This window comes from Cervus elaphus, chromosome X (assembly GCF_910594005.1).
Source record: "Cervus elaphus chromosome X, mCerEla1.1, whole genome shotgun sequence".
NCBI classification, from domain to species: Eukaryota; Metazoa; Chordata; class Mammalia; order Artiodactyla; family Cervidae; genus Cervus; species Cervus elaphus.
Genome location: NC_057848.1, coordinates 29,753,678 through 29,769,455, shown reverse-complemented (window position 1 = coordinate 29,769,455; position 15,778 = coordinate 29,753,678).

Sequence of the window (15,778 nt, the reverse complement as noted above, 5' to 3'; positions counted from 1 at the left end):
GAGGGCCAGACAAAGGGTTTCTGAGAAATGACCTTCTCTCCCAGAGACTAATTGGAGAGGAGGGAGGAAAGAGGACCTCTGGATGAGTTCTCCCCTTGAAGGCCCTGGTGGACAAATAATCCCATGTCTAGCATAATACACCCAAAACAAGAGTAAGGATTTATGGTGGATCCCAGAAGGAGACAACTACATGTGACAAAGCAGTGACTGGACACTTTTGATGAATGCTGCAACATTTCTTTTCCCATCTGATAATACTGGCAGAAAAGAATCACAAGTCATTTTTTCAGTATGACATGGGAAACACCAAATAACTTAGTCAGTGAATAAAGTTTCTAGGGAAACTAGCAGTAGTTCTTCCACCCAAGGCTGAAGTGGAAACCAAGCTCTGAGTGCTAGGGTAATAATGAAAGTTTCAGAGGGGGAAAAAGAGATGGGTAATAATGAAGCCACCCCATTACCAGGTCAACAGCCATTGAACTCCTCTGGTCATACTCCCTGTAAGCCTCTTGCCCAAATCATCTATCTGTGAACTTAGACTGGATGAAAGAGGCAATAACAACCCAGAGAATTTGTAACTGTGGGATGGCTCCTCTTCTGACACCTAAAAATTATGAACTTCTCACTGTTGGAAAAGTGAAGAGAGGATCTTCTCAGTGAAAACCTATCCATTACAATGGGCAATTGGTCAGACATGATTCCTTATCTCTGTTTCATGTTGCAGCTGATTCTCTCTCTTCTACTCCTCATTACATTAGCATCCCGCATGGCCTTTCAAATCTGGAAACAACTTTGGGCAACATAACTCCAGGAGGTGCAGCTTCTCTATAATGAAAAATTCTCAAACTCCATTGGTATCTTCAACTCTCAGAAGAAAAGAACAAAGAACAGGCATAAAGAGAAGGTCATATACTCCATTACCATCACCTTTTGGTATTGAATAACTGGCTCTCGCTTGTCTCAAAGGACCACGGATTTCCACGCCATACGAAAAAAGAACAAAAAATATAAAAATCAGCAAATTTCCTTGCCTATGTGTCTGCATTTTTTTGTCATTATCGCCTGAAATTTCTCATCTTGTACAGGTTTTGTAAGTGAGCTTTACTGTACATGTGTGCTAAGTCGCTTCAGTTGTGTCCGACTCCATGGACTGTAGCCTGCCAGGCTCCTATATCCATGGGATTCTCTGGGCAGGAATACTGGAGTAGGTTGCCATTTCCTTCTCTAGGGGATCTTCCCAACCCAGAGATCGAACCTGTGTCTCTTATGTCTCTCTTGCATCATCTAATCCTCAGCACAAGTCTACAAGGTAGGTTTTATACCAGCTTTTATACCTTTTATACCTGTTTTACCAAAAAGGAAGTGGAGCCTGAAGGAGTTTGTCTGTAGCACAAATGCATTCAAGCATTTGTTTGAATGCTTTTGAATATTCCATGTTTACTCAAAAATAATTATTCTGCTGTTGTTAGTTGGATTATTCTACAAATTTCAATTAGTATGTACATATAATCATTGAAATCATTTCAATCTTTTTACTGTCTTCATAATTTTGCCTTTTCCAGAATGTCATATAGTTGGAATCATATAGTATGGAGCCTTTACAGTTTGGCTTCTGTCACTCAGAAATACACATTTAAGTTTCCTCTAAATCTTTTTATGACTTGAGAGTTCATGTATTTTTATTGTTGAATAATATTCCATTTATGGATGAACCCTAGTTTGTTTATCCATTTATCTATTGAAGGACATCTTGGCTGCTTCCACATTTTGGCAATTATAAACTGCTATAAATATTTGTGTGAAGCCAATGAGGTACCATTACACACCAGTCAGGATGGCTGCTATCCAAAAGTCTACAAGCAATAAATGCTGGAGAGGGTGTGGAGAAAAGGGAACCCTCTTACACTGTTGGTGGGAATGCAAACTAGTACAGCCACTATGGAAAACAGTGTGGAGATTTCTTAAAAAACTGGAAATAGAACTGCCATATGACCCAGCAATCCCACTTCTGGGCATACACACTGAGGAAACCAGATCTGAAAGAGACACGTGCACCCCAATGTTCATCGCAGCACTGTTTATAATAGCCAGGACATGGAAGCAACTTAGATGCCCATCAGCAGACGAATGGATAAGGAAGCTGTGGTACATATACACAATGGAATATTACTCAGCCGTTAGGAAGAATTCATTTGAACCAGTTCTAATGAGATGGATGAAACTGGAGCCCATTATACAGAGTGAAGTAAGCCAGAAAGATAAAGAACATTACAGCATACTAACACATATATATGGAATTTAGAAAGATGGTAACGACAACCCTATATGCAAAACAGAAAAAGAGACACAGAAGTACAGAACAGACTTTTGAACTCTGTGGGAGAAGATGAGGGTGGGATGTTGCGAAAGAACAGCATGTATATTATCTATGGTGAAACAGATCACCAGCCCAGGTGGGATGCATGAGATAAGTGCTCGAGCCTGGTGCACTGGGAAGACCCAGAGGAATCGGGTGGAGAGGGAGGTGGGAGGGGGGATCGGGATGGGGAATACGTGTAAATCTATTGCTGGTTTGTGTCAATGTATGACAAAACCCACTGAAAAAATAAATAAATTAATTAATTAAAAAAAAAAGAAAAAAAATAAAGAATGTAAGCACAGGCTTATCGGTTATTAAAAAAAAATATTTGTGTGAAGCTTTTTTTGTGTTAATATTCGGGTTTTTATACCCTTAATTTTTTTGTCTACTTGCTCTATTAATTATTGAGTGAGAAGCACTGACATCTACAACTATAATTTCAGATTTGTCTACATATATTTTCAGTATTAGGATTTGCTTTAAGCATTCTGAAGCATATTATTGGGTGCAGCATATTTAGGATTTCTATGACCTTTTGACGCGTTAATCTAGCATTATAAAAAACATCTTTGTTTTTCTGAAGTAATATTCCTTGTCCTGAAATATACTTTGTATAATGTTAATATAATGACAAGCCTTAGCATTTTTCTTAATATACATTTCTACCCATTGAATTTAGCCTATATCTGTCTTTATATTTAAAGTCTATTTCTGGGACTTCCCAGGTGGTCCAGTGGTTAAGAATCCACCCTGCAATGTGGGGGTTGTGGGTTTAATCTCTGGGCAGGGAACTAAGATCCCATATACTGTGCAGCAACTAAACTTGAAAGCAGCAACTAAGACCTGATGCAGCCAAATAAATAAATAATTTTTAAAAAATAAAGTCTATTTCTTATACAGCATATGTTTGGGTCCTGCTTTTTCATCCAATCAGACAAGCTAACATTGTAATTGGAATGTTCACAATGGTTATGTTTAATGTAATTTTCAAAACAATTTGATTCAAATTTGATATTTTGCTGTTTTCTATTTGTGTCTCTTTTTGAATTTCTCTGTTACTGCCTTCATTTGAATTACTTAACCATTTTTAGTAATTTATGTTATTTCTTCTGTTGACTTATTAGTACACATTGTTTTATTTTTACTAGTTTTGGTGGAATTTGCACACTGTATTTTTGACTTCTATCTACTTTTAAACACTGATTTTAGCACTTCATATATAAATGTAAGAATCTTACAGTAATCGTATTTTATTTTATTCTCCCTTATTGTGGTATTTTTGTAATGTATTTTACTGGTACATATCATATAAATTCCATAATGTATTTATCTTATTTTCAGTAAGTTCAGTAGCTCAGTCGTGTCCGACTCTTTGCAACCCCATGAAACACAGCACACCAGGCCTCCCTGTCCATCACCAACTCCCGAAGTCCACCCAAACCCACGTCCATTGAGTTGGTGATGTCATCCAACCATCTCATCCTCTGTCGTCCCCTTCTCCTCCTGCCCTCAATCTTTCCCAGCATCAGGGTCTTTTCAAATGAGTCAGCTCTTCGCATCAGGTGGCCAAAGTATTGGAGTTTCAGCTTCAACATCAGTCCTTCCCAAGAACACCCAGGACTGATCTCCTTTAGGATGGACTGGTTGGATCTCCTTGCAGTGCAAGGGACTCTCAAGAGTCTTCTCCAACACCACAGTTCAAAAGCATCAATTCTTCAGTGCTCAGCTTTCTTTATAGCCCAACTCTCACATCCATATATGACCACTGGAAAAACCATAGCCTTGACTAGACGGACCTTTGTTGACAAAGTAATGTCTCTGCTTTTTTTTTTTTTTTTTTTTAATTTTTTTATTAGTTGGAGGCTAATTACTTTACAACATTTCAGTGGGTTTTGTCATACATTGATATGAATCAGCCATAGATTTACACGTATTCCCCATCCCGATCCCCCCTCCCACCTCCCTCTCCACCTGATTCCTCTGGGTCTTCCCAGTGCACCAGGCCCGAGCACTTGTCTCATGCATCCAGTCTGGGCTGGTGATCTGTTTCACCATAGATAATAACATGTTTCGATGCTGTTCTCTCAAAACATCCCACCCTCGCCTTCTCTCACAGAGTCCAAAATTCTCTTCTGTACATCTGTGTCTCTTTTTCTGTTTTGCATATAGGGTTGTCGTTACCATCTTTCTAAATTCCATATATATGTGTTAGTATACTGTATTAGTCTTTATCTTTCTGGCTTACTTCACTCTGTATAATGGGCTCCAGTTTCATCCATCTCATTAGAACTGGTTCAAATGAATTATTTTGAGTAATATTCCATGGTGTATATGTACCACAGCTTCCTTATCCATTCGTCTGCTGATGGGCATCTAGGTTGCTTCCATGTCCTGGCTATTATAAACAGTGCTGCGATGAACATTGGGGTGCACGTGTCTCTTTCAGATCTGGTTTCCTCAGTGTGTATGCCCAGAAGTGGGATTGCTGGGTCATATGGCAGTTCTATTTCCAGTTTCTTAAGAAATCTCCACACTGTTCTCCATAGCGGCAGTACTAGTTTGCATTCCCACCAACAGTGTAAGAGGGTTCCCTTTTCTCCACACCCTCTCCAGCATTTATTGCTTGTAGACTTTTGGATAGCAGCCATCCTGACTGGTGTGTAATGGTACCTCATTGTGGTTTTGATTTGCATTTCTCTGATAATGAGTGATGTTGAGCATCTTTTCATGTGTTTGTTAGCCATCTGTACATCTTCTTTGGAGAAATGTCTGTTTAGTTCTTTGGCCCATTTTTTGATTGGGTCATTTATTTTTCTGGAATTGAGCTTCAAGAGTTGCTTGTATATTTTTGAGATTAATCCTTTGTCTGTTGCTTTGTTTGCTATTATTTTCTCCCATTGTGAAGGCTGTCTTTTCACCTTGCTTATAGTTTCCTTTGTTGTGCAAAAGCTTTAAGTTTCATTAGGTCTCATTTGTTTATTTTTGCTTTTATTTCCAATATTCTGGGAGGTGGGTCATAGAGGATCTTGCTGTGATTTATGTCGGAGAGTGTTTTGCCTATGTTCTCCTCTAGGAGTTCTATAGTCTCTGGTCTTACATTTAGATCTTTAATCCATTTTGAGTTTATTTTTGTGTATGGTGTTAGAAAGTGTTCTAGTTTCATTTTTTACAAGTGGTTGACCTGTTTCCAAGCACCACTTGTTAAAGAGGTTGTCTTTATCCTTGCCTCCTTTGTCGAAGATAAGGTGTCCATAGGTTTGTGGATTTATCTCTGGGCTTTCTATTCTGTTCCATTGATCTATATTTCTGTCTTTGTGCCAGTACCATACTGTCTTGATGACTGTGGCTTTGTAGTATAGTTTGAAATCAGGCAGGTTGATTCCTCCAGTTCCATTCTTCTTTCTCAGGATTACTTTGGCTATTCGAGGGTTTTTGTATTTCCATACAAATTGTGAAATTATTTGTTCTAGATCTGTGAAAAATACCGTTGGTAGCTTGATAGGGATTGCATTGAATCTATAGATTGCTTTGGGTAGTACAGCCATTTTGACAATATTGATTCTTCCAATCCATGAACACGGTATGTTTCTCCCTCTGTTTGTGTCCTCTTTGATTTCTTTCATCAGTGTTTTATAGTTTTCTATGTATAGGTCTTTTGTTTCTTTAGGTAGATATACTCCTAAGTATTTTATTCTTTTTGTTGCAATGGTGAATGGTATTGTTTCCTTAATTTCTCTTTCTGTTTTCTCATTGTTAGTGTATAGGAATGCAAGGGATTTCTGTGTGTCAATTTTATATCCTGCAACTTTACTATATTTGTTGATTAGCTCTAGTAATTTTCTGGTAGAATCTTTAGGGTTTTCTGTGTAGAGGATCATGTCATCTGCAAACAGTGAGAGTTTCACTTCTTCTTTTCCTATCTGGAGTCCTTTTACTTCTTTTCCTGCTCTGATTGCTGTGGCCAAAACTTCCAAAACTATATTGAATAGTAGTGGTGAGTGTGGGCACCTTTGTCTTGTTCCTGATTTCAGGGGAAATGCTTTCAATTTTTCATCATTGAGGGTAATGCTTGCTGTGGGTTTGTCACATATAGCTTTTATTATGTTGAGGTATGTTCCTTCTATTCCTGCTTTCTGGAGAGTTTTTACTTCTGCATAGTTTCTGTTCCCCCTAATATCATCTTCCTCACAAGTTGGACTTACCATGATTACCTCTCAAGTCCTCAACATTAAGGACTTTGGTTTTTTCCTTTTGCTTATTTTCCTTTTTGGTTCCCAACATCAATAGCCTGATTATCTCCACTATACCTACCCTTGGGCTTCCCTAATAGCTCAGTTGATAAAGAATCCGCCTGCAATACAGGAGACCCAGGTTCCATTCCTGGGTCAGGAAGATTCTCTAGAGAAGGGATAAGCTACCCACTCCAGTATTCTTGGGCTTCCCTTGTGGCTCAGCTGGTAAAGAATCCGCCTGCAATGTCGGAGACCTGGCTTTGATCCCTGGGTTGGGAAAAATCCCCTGAAGAAGGGAAAGGCTATCCACTCCAGTATTCTGAACTGGAGAATTCCATGGACTGTATAGTCCATGGGGTTTCAAAGAGTCAGACACGACTGAGCCACTTTCACCTTCACTTCACTTCACCTCATACCCAATTTCATTCAGTGTGAGGGAAAACATGTCTCTCTTTAGAAGAACCAATTGGATTGGAATTCACCACTATTAAAATATCTTTAAAAATGACATTATTTTTAAATTATATTTAAGAAAATAGGTGGCTGTTTCAATCACTGCTTTAATGGATTTATTATTTGTTTTATGAGACGCTGAGAGCACTGGTTCTGGACCCAACATTTTGAGCTATATCTTGTCTTTACAACTTACTAGTTGTACAATTTTAGGTAATTTGCTTAATCACTATGTGTCTCAACTTCTTCCTATGTAAAATGGGTACATTGATAGTACAGCCCTCACAGATTTCTTCTGAGGAATGGATTGATTAGTACCTGTAAATAGCTGAAGACACTGTCTCAAATATGGTACACACTAAAAGTAGTGTTATGTTATGAATATTGGATTAGTATCATAATTTTCTGTGTAGTCCAAATTAACCTGATGACATATTCAGAATTGCTTTAATGGCAATAATATCATAACTGCACAAGAAAATTAAAATCTAAAAGCCTGACACTGAAATAAATAACAGAAAAATTACATTTTATTACACATCCATTTCCATATGTCATTAGTGGTGAATTCCTTTATGACTTTTTCTACTTTTATATGCACATTCCTGTATATATTTTATACCTTAGTTTTTTTTTATTATTAGAGTATCTGCAACATACACCATTTATTCAGAAATACCTTTTTGAGAAAAATAAACTGATCACATAACATATATTTTATGATGTATCCCAATGTGAGAAATGTTGAAATTTTAAAAAAATTGATCCTAACATAGAATAAGACAATTTAGGTCATATGATATATGCAGTTAGGATCTCTGGCATTTTGATGTATTTCCTTGTAGCCTTTCTGTAGGCACGTTTGTATTCAATATAATTGTATTTCCACCGTACTTCTGGTGGTTCTCAGGTGTTAGTGTGCATTAAAATCTCTCAGAGGAGCATGACAATAATTTATGTTTTGGGGCCCAGTTGGAAGTGAATTTGACTCATGAAATCTGGAGAGGAGTACCAAAGTCTGTATTATTAGCAAGATTCTGAAGCAAGTAGTCTTTGGGAAATGCTTCAAAAAATCACTGATACATACTGACAAGGACTCCCTCTTGGACCAAAATTTTACTCGGGCTTCTCTGGCTTTGTCTTCAATGAGGCCTTGTCCTTGGTTCTGGTTTTGGCCTGCTAAGTCCAGTTTTAGCAAGAAATTCTGGTTAGGCAATTTATCAAGAATTCTCCCAACCTTGATGTCTAATCAAGCTTGATACATAACCAAGTTCCTTTTCATAATTTTTCATCCTCTCCTGTACCTTTCCCATTGACCATAAATCCCTACCTGTCCCTGTCGTATTTACAGCTGAGTTTAATTTCTCTTCCCTATTGTAATAGTTTTGATCCTTATTACAATAATCTTGAGTAAAGTATTTCTTGCTGTTTTTAATAGGTAAAAGGAAGTTTTCTTTTACAATATAACAGAAAATTTTTGTTCATGTTTTAATTTGCTGTGTCATACTACCCCTGCTAGGCTCCTTGGGAAAGTCAAGTCTTTGACTCTAGAGAAATGAAGTGACTTGCCTGTTATTCTTTAGTCATGGGTAGAATTAGGCTAAGGACTTAAGAATCTACACAGTCATAATGGCTACTTTAAACATTTATTCAAGATATAGCAGAATTTCTGCTCCTGACCAGGATAAAGTAACTTAGAGTGTTTCATTCTGAAACAAACAAATTGCCTTTCATTCTATGAATGAACTATTCAAGACATTCTAAGAACTGTCCTGTTCAAGACACAGGACTTTAAGCAACAGAAGTCAGTGATCCCTAGAAGACTGGGAACAAATGAGATAATTCTTATGATTGCTCCAGCCTACTTCCTGAAGAAAGTTTTCAGGCCACTGTGTAGAAAGTGAGAATCCATGGAGAGCCTGGTGGTATCCTACAGATTAGGATAAGAAGGGAATCTGGGGAAGCCAAGGTGGCTAGAGATTGCAAGACAGAGTACCAAAAAGGAAAGAGCCCACAGAGAAAAAGTTTTGGAGATTTACAGAGAGTCTCCCTTGACTACAGAGAAGGCAATGGCACCCCACCCCAGTACTCTTGCCGGGAAAATCCCATGGAAGGAGGAGCCTGGTGGGCTGCAATCCATGGGGTCGCTAAGAGTTGGACACGGCTGAGTGACTTCACTTTCACTTTTCACTTTCGTGCATTGGAGAAGGAAATGGCAACCCACACTACTGTTCTTGCCTGGAGAATCCCAGGGACAGGGGAGCCTGGTGGGCTGCCATCTATGGGGTCGCACAGAGTCAGACACGACTGAAGCAACTTAGCAGCAGCAGCAGCCCTTGACTATTTATCTGAGTACTAATTACACACCTGTGAGCAAATGATCCCAGATCAGGAAAAGAATCACCCAAAAGGATTAAAGAGAATAATTTCTTAAGTACACACAAGTTTGGACATAGTGCCTGCTCCTACCAGTCAGATTTGAAGATCTCATAATTCACAGGACATCAGAAAGAGTGTTTGGAAGAGTTTTTCCTCATTAATGGGGTACAATTAATCCTAAACTAAACACTACTTTGTTCTTATCTTACAAAGGTTAAAATAAAAACCTAAAAAGATCAAACTGTTTACAAGTAACTTAGCTGTGTTCCAGAGTAAAAACCATCATCTTTACAGGGATACAAAACTATGTAGCACTCAAGAGGTAAAACTCACAATACCTGGTATCCAGTCAACAATTGCCAGGTCAGCAAAGAGTCAGGAAAATCTAACCCATCATGAGGAGAAAAGAAATCAATCGATCAAAACTGACCAAGAAAAGATAAAGATGGTACAATAGACAAAGACATTAAAATAGATATAACTGCACTATCTATGTTCAAGAAGCTGGAGGAAAGACTGAAGATGTTTAGTAGAGACATGGAATACAAAAAATATTAAAAAAAAAAGACCCAAATTGAACATCTAGAGATTAAAAACTACAATGTCTGAAATGAAAAATATGTTAGATGGGGTTAATGGCAGATTAGATGTTACAGAAGAAAAGATTAGTGAGTTTGAAGACATAGGAATAAAAACAATTCAAAATGAAATGCAGACTTTAAAAATGAATAGATATCAATTCCATACCCCTATTTTTACAGCACAAAGAATTATAGCCATTACCTTATAATAACTTTGAATGGAATATAATCTGTAAAAATACTGAATCACTATGCTGTGTACCTGAAGCTAACATAATATTGTAAATCAGTTGTGAAATGAAAGTCGCTCAGTCGTGTCCGACTCTTTGCAACCCCATGGACTATACAGTCCATGGAATTCTCCGGGCCAGAATACTGGAGTGGGTAGCCGTTCCCTTCTCCAGGGGATCTTCCCAACCCATGGATCAAACCCAGGTCCCTCGCATTGCAGGCAGATTCTTTACCAGCTGAGGCACAAATTGTACTTCAATTTAAGAAATGAACAAGCATTACTGAGTTGTGGGACAACTATATTGATAATCACTTTAAATGAAAATTGTCTAAGCTCTCTAATGACATGATAGAGATCGTCAGAGTGAATAAAAAGCAAGACTGAGCCTTTAATATCTGAATGTTATGGAGAAGAGAGGGCTTGTTGCACACACAACAAACCATAGACACATACTGAGAAAAAGAACTTTTTTTTTCTAAAAATATACAACATACCATGGTCCAAGCATCATTAAGATAGTACTCACCTAAGCTAGTACAATTCTAAGTCAGGTAGAGGATCTTTATGCACAGCTCTGTAAGAGACAAACTGGGACACTGAGGTGTCCAGAAAAATCTGTAATGATGGAGGGTGGAGGTGGCTCACCACAGCAGAGGAATGGAGTGGGCTTTGTGACACTCAGTTTGGATGCTACTTCCAGCAATGGAGCGGAATCTGAGGGACTTGGATTCTGCCTGTGCCAGCTCACATGCTCTTTACCTATTTTGGTTCTGACAGCAGCCATGGAAATTATTATCTCCATTTTACTAATAAATAGAGTGAAATAACGGAGGCATTGTCATAGTAAAAACCACTGTTTATATTGCTAGCTTCTTCCCATGTGGCTCAGGGGTAAAGAATCTGCCTGCAATGCAGGAGATGCCTCTTGCACAGGATACACAGGTTCAATCCCTGGCTCAGGAAGATCCCTTGAGAAGGAAATGGCAACCCACTCCAGACTTCTTGCCTGGGGAATCCCATGGACAGAAATGCCTGGCAGGCTACAATCCATAGGGTCCCAAAAGAGCTGGACACAACTTAGTGACTAAACAACATATTGCTAGCTAAATGATTCAAAAGTATTTTGAAATTCATTATTCTTGTTTGTTGATGCTTTTTCAACAAGTTTTCATCAAGTTTTTCACTGTCTTTAAATTGACTGATACATTTAGTTTGCTTCCTCTTGTTTTTTTTTTTTTTTTGGCCATGCAGCATGTGAGATCTTAGTTCCCGACCAGAGATCAAACCTGTGCCCTCTGTGGTGGAAGTGAAGAATCTTAACCATTAGACAACCCAGGAATTCCTGCTTCCTCTTTTAAAAATCAAACTTTAATCAGAGATTAAGTAATATCTGCTAATTTAGGAAAACTAGATAAAAACTTTACACATGTAATTTCAGTAAAGGAAACATGGTGTTGAAAGCAAGATTTAAAATTTGTCTTCTTAATATAGTTTATCTTCTGTTCCAAAGCAACAACAACAAAACCACTTTAGGAGGCATATTTTACAATCAGAAACATAATAATGCTCATTCCATTTGTGGGAACTAAATGGAAAATATTTTCCATTGGCTACATGAGAAAGAGTAAATTTCTAAACAGGCTAATCATAACTTTTAAAACAATGTTTGAGCAAAAATTAAAAATACAAATAAATGTCAAGATTTTCAAATTTATAGAGATGCCTTATTTATTTAGTTATGTTTGTTTATATTACTTAGAAAGCATTTTGACTGGTTACACAAGACAGCAACCACATTTCATGCTATATGCATGAAAATTTTAAAATGAGATCATTCTAAACAAAATCAGCACATTTATTATATGAAATACGTGATATTAGGGAAGGAGACAGGGAATAGACACAGGATTTTGTCCATTTCATTCCTGTAATCAGTCCTTTTTCTACTCACAAGACAACTTTTAAATTTCATATAGAAATAAATTAGTTCTATTAACTAAATGTATTCATGTAATGTTCCCAAATTTGCCCACTGAGAGTGGACCTGCTGAAACATGACTGTTATTTTCAGTTTTGAAAAACAGGAGCTAATTGAAAGTTTTTATTTTCTTGGGCTCCAAAATCACTGCAGATGGTGACTGCAGCCATGAAATTAAAAGATGCTTGCTCCTTGGAAGAAAAGCATGATAAACCTAGACAGTGTATTAAAAAGTGTGGAGATATCACTCTGCTGGCAAAGGTCCATATAATCAAAGGTATAATTTTTCCAGTAGTCATGTACAGATGTCGGAATTGGACCATAAAGAAGGCTGAGCACCAAAGAATTGATGCTTTCAAACTGTGGTTCTGAAGAAGACCCTTGAGAGTCCCTAGGACAGCAAGGAGATCAAACCACTCAATCCTAAAGGAAATCAAGCCTGAATATTCATTGGAAGGACTGATGCTGAAGCTCCAATACTTTGGCCACCTAATGCAAAGAGCGGACTTATTGGAAAATACACTGATGCTGGGAAAGATTGAAGGCAGGAGGAAAAGGGAGTGACAGACATGAGGTGGTTGGATGGCATCATCAATTTATGGACATGAGTTTGAGCAAACTCTGGGAGATTAGTGAAGGACAGGGAAGCCTAGCATGCTGGAGTGCTGCAGTCCATGGTTTTGCAGAGTCAGACATGACTGAGTGACTGAACAACAACTGAAAGTAGGTCAAATATGATCCAATTAGCTTTGAAGAGTGGTGAGAAGACATAAAAAATAAACATAACAAGTTAAACGTGTCTCCTTGGCAGGGGCTGTGAAAGAGGCAATATTTCTCTTAAGAGATCTAATTGTGATTAAGTTTAATCATGAGTGGTTTAATTATGACTAAACCTGGTTTAATCATGACTAGTATAGGATGATAATAAAAAATTTTACAATTTTTGTAAATTGTACTTTCTTTGGATAGTTGGATTATGGTTTTGTTTATATTTTTCTTTATATTTCTGCATAATCCAAATATGTCTAATCACCTTGTATTACACAAATAATTACAGAAAGTATTTCATCTTCAAATGTTTCTCATAGAAACTTTTAAAACGAGTGTAAAGAAATAAACAACTCACAAAGACCCAATGTTAATTGCTGTTATAAAAAAATTGCTAAAAGCTTTAATAATAATAAAGTGCATTATTATGTTATTAAATATCTACATCAGACACTGCTGGAAATTGAGCTCCAGGGTAATTAAGACAAAAGCATTGTTATAAAAGGGCACAGGCTTGCACAGAAAAGATAATGCCTAATTTATTTAATAATTATATAATTATTATTAATAATAAACTATAATAGTGCATTAACTTAACAGGATATTTGGAAAGGTAAAAAAAACCAGTACTGGTTTAGCAACAAGGTCCTTCTGAACAGCACAGGGAACTATATTCAATATCCTGTGATAAATCATAATGGAAAAAGAATGTAAAAAAATGTACTGGTTTACATTGTTTGATGCAATTCCAATTTTGGAAAGATTAAAATTTGAAAAGGTACATTCCTTGTGAAATTAAATAAGCAAATCAGATCACAATGTTTGTAAAATGGTGTCATCACTGTCAGTGTTTCTCCATGCCTATGCTGGCAAAACTCAGATGCATCAGAATCACCTGCATGTGTGCTCAATCGTGTCCAACTTTTTGCGACCCCATGGACTATAGCCCACCAGGCTCCTCTGTCCATGGGATTCTCCAGGCAAGAATACTGGAGTGGGTTGGTTGCCATTTCCTTCTCCAGGGAATATGCCCAACCCAGGGATCAATCCCACAGCTCCTCCATTAGCAGGTGGGTTCTTTTACTATTGAGCCACCAGGGAAGCAGAATCACCCGAGGAACTGTCAAAACAGTAGTTAATGATCAGGTGATTCAAGGAATGACAAGGGGTTGGGACTGGGAAGGCACCCAAGTGAAAGCATTTTTTAACATTTCCTTCAGGTGATTGAGCTTCCCTGATAGCTCAGTTGATAAAGAATCCGCCTGCAATGCAAGAGAACCTGGTTCGATTCCTGGGTTGGGAAGATCTACTGGAGAAGGGATAGGCTACCCACTCCAGTATTCTTGGGCTTCCCTTGTGGCTCAGCTGGTAAAGAATCTGCCTACAATTGGGAGACCTGGGTTCAATCCCTGGGCTTGGAAGATCCACTGAAGGAAAAGGCTACCCACTCCAGTATTCTGGCCTGGAGAATTCCATGGACTGTGTAGTCCATGGGGTCACAGAGAGTTGGACATGACTGAGCCACTTTCACTTTTCACTAGGCCACTTAATTAAGGACAGTCACTTAGGAACAGTGTTGAGCCAGTTTCTGAACTCTATTAATGAATCAGTTAAAATAATTAAATATCTGTTGGAGCTTTCCATGTGGCGCTAGTGGTAAGAACCTGCTTGCCAATGCAAAAGACGTAAGAGTTGTGGGTTCGATCCCTGGGTCAGGAAGATTCCCTGAAGAAGGGCATGGCAACCCACTCCAGTATTCTTGCCTGGAGAAACCCATGGACAGAGTAAAACCAAAAGGGTCTTGTTCAGAACCAACGTTAAGAACAAGAACTATGGGAATGGTACTCACTGGTAAATGTAACTCCAAAGTGTGGGAGCCTTCTCCCACAACTTTTATAGAAGTCAAAGGGGGGATTTATCTCACCAGGGACTACAGAGAGATCAGTGGGCTTTTGTTTAGCTTGTGGACTCCAGCACATCGGCAACATGAACTGAACAGTGACAGTGATGACACAATTTTACAAACATTGTGATCTGATTTGCTTATTTAATTTCACAAGGAATGTACCTTTCCAAATTTTAATCTTTCCAAAATTGGAATTGCATCAAACAATGTATGTCTGTATTTAAACCAGTACCTTTTTTTACATTCTTTTTTCATATTCTTTTTGCATTATGGTTTATCACAGGATATTGAAATAGGAGCCAGCAGAAGGGGAAAAATGCCCAACTGACATGGCAGTAATCAGGGAGGTAGGTGTACTGCAAATATGACTGGAATGACAGAGTGGAACCCACCTATTTTTCCTCTTGTGAGCCTGGGTGAAAACTCCCCTTAGTAGTGCCCAAGGATCTGATGAGAGTCAGAGTCCTGTTAAATGCTGAGGAGTTGCATAGGAGGCAGGCCAACAGTTCCACACCTCATGTATTTCATTTGGCAGCCCTCTAAGGCAGACATTATTTATCCCATTTCACAGAAGAGAAGACTGATTCTTTACAGGAATGTATCTGTAATAAAGGGAGGGTTTACTTTCAATTAAGACTGGAAGATACTTAAAGTTCACTTTTCTTTAAGTTTGCTGAACCAGTAATTATGTTCATTCACAGATTCATTGAAAAACTCTTCTCAATGCTTCTAAAAATCCCAGATAATAAATGAAAAGAAGTCACGTATTATCCAACCCAGAGAAATGTGCTCCAATTACCATCCTGGGATATGTGATTTCAGATTTTTGAAGGGTTCATGTATTTTTTTTTCTTTAATGAGACAATGATAAATGTGTAAATTGCTTTTTC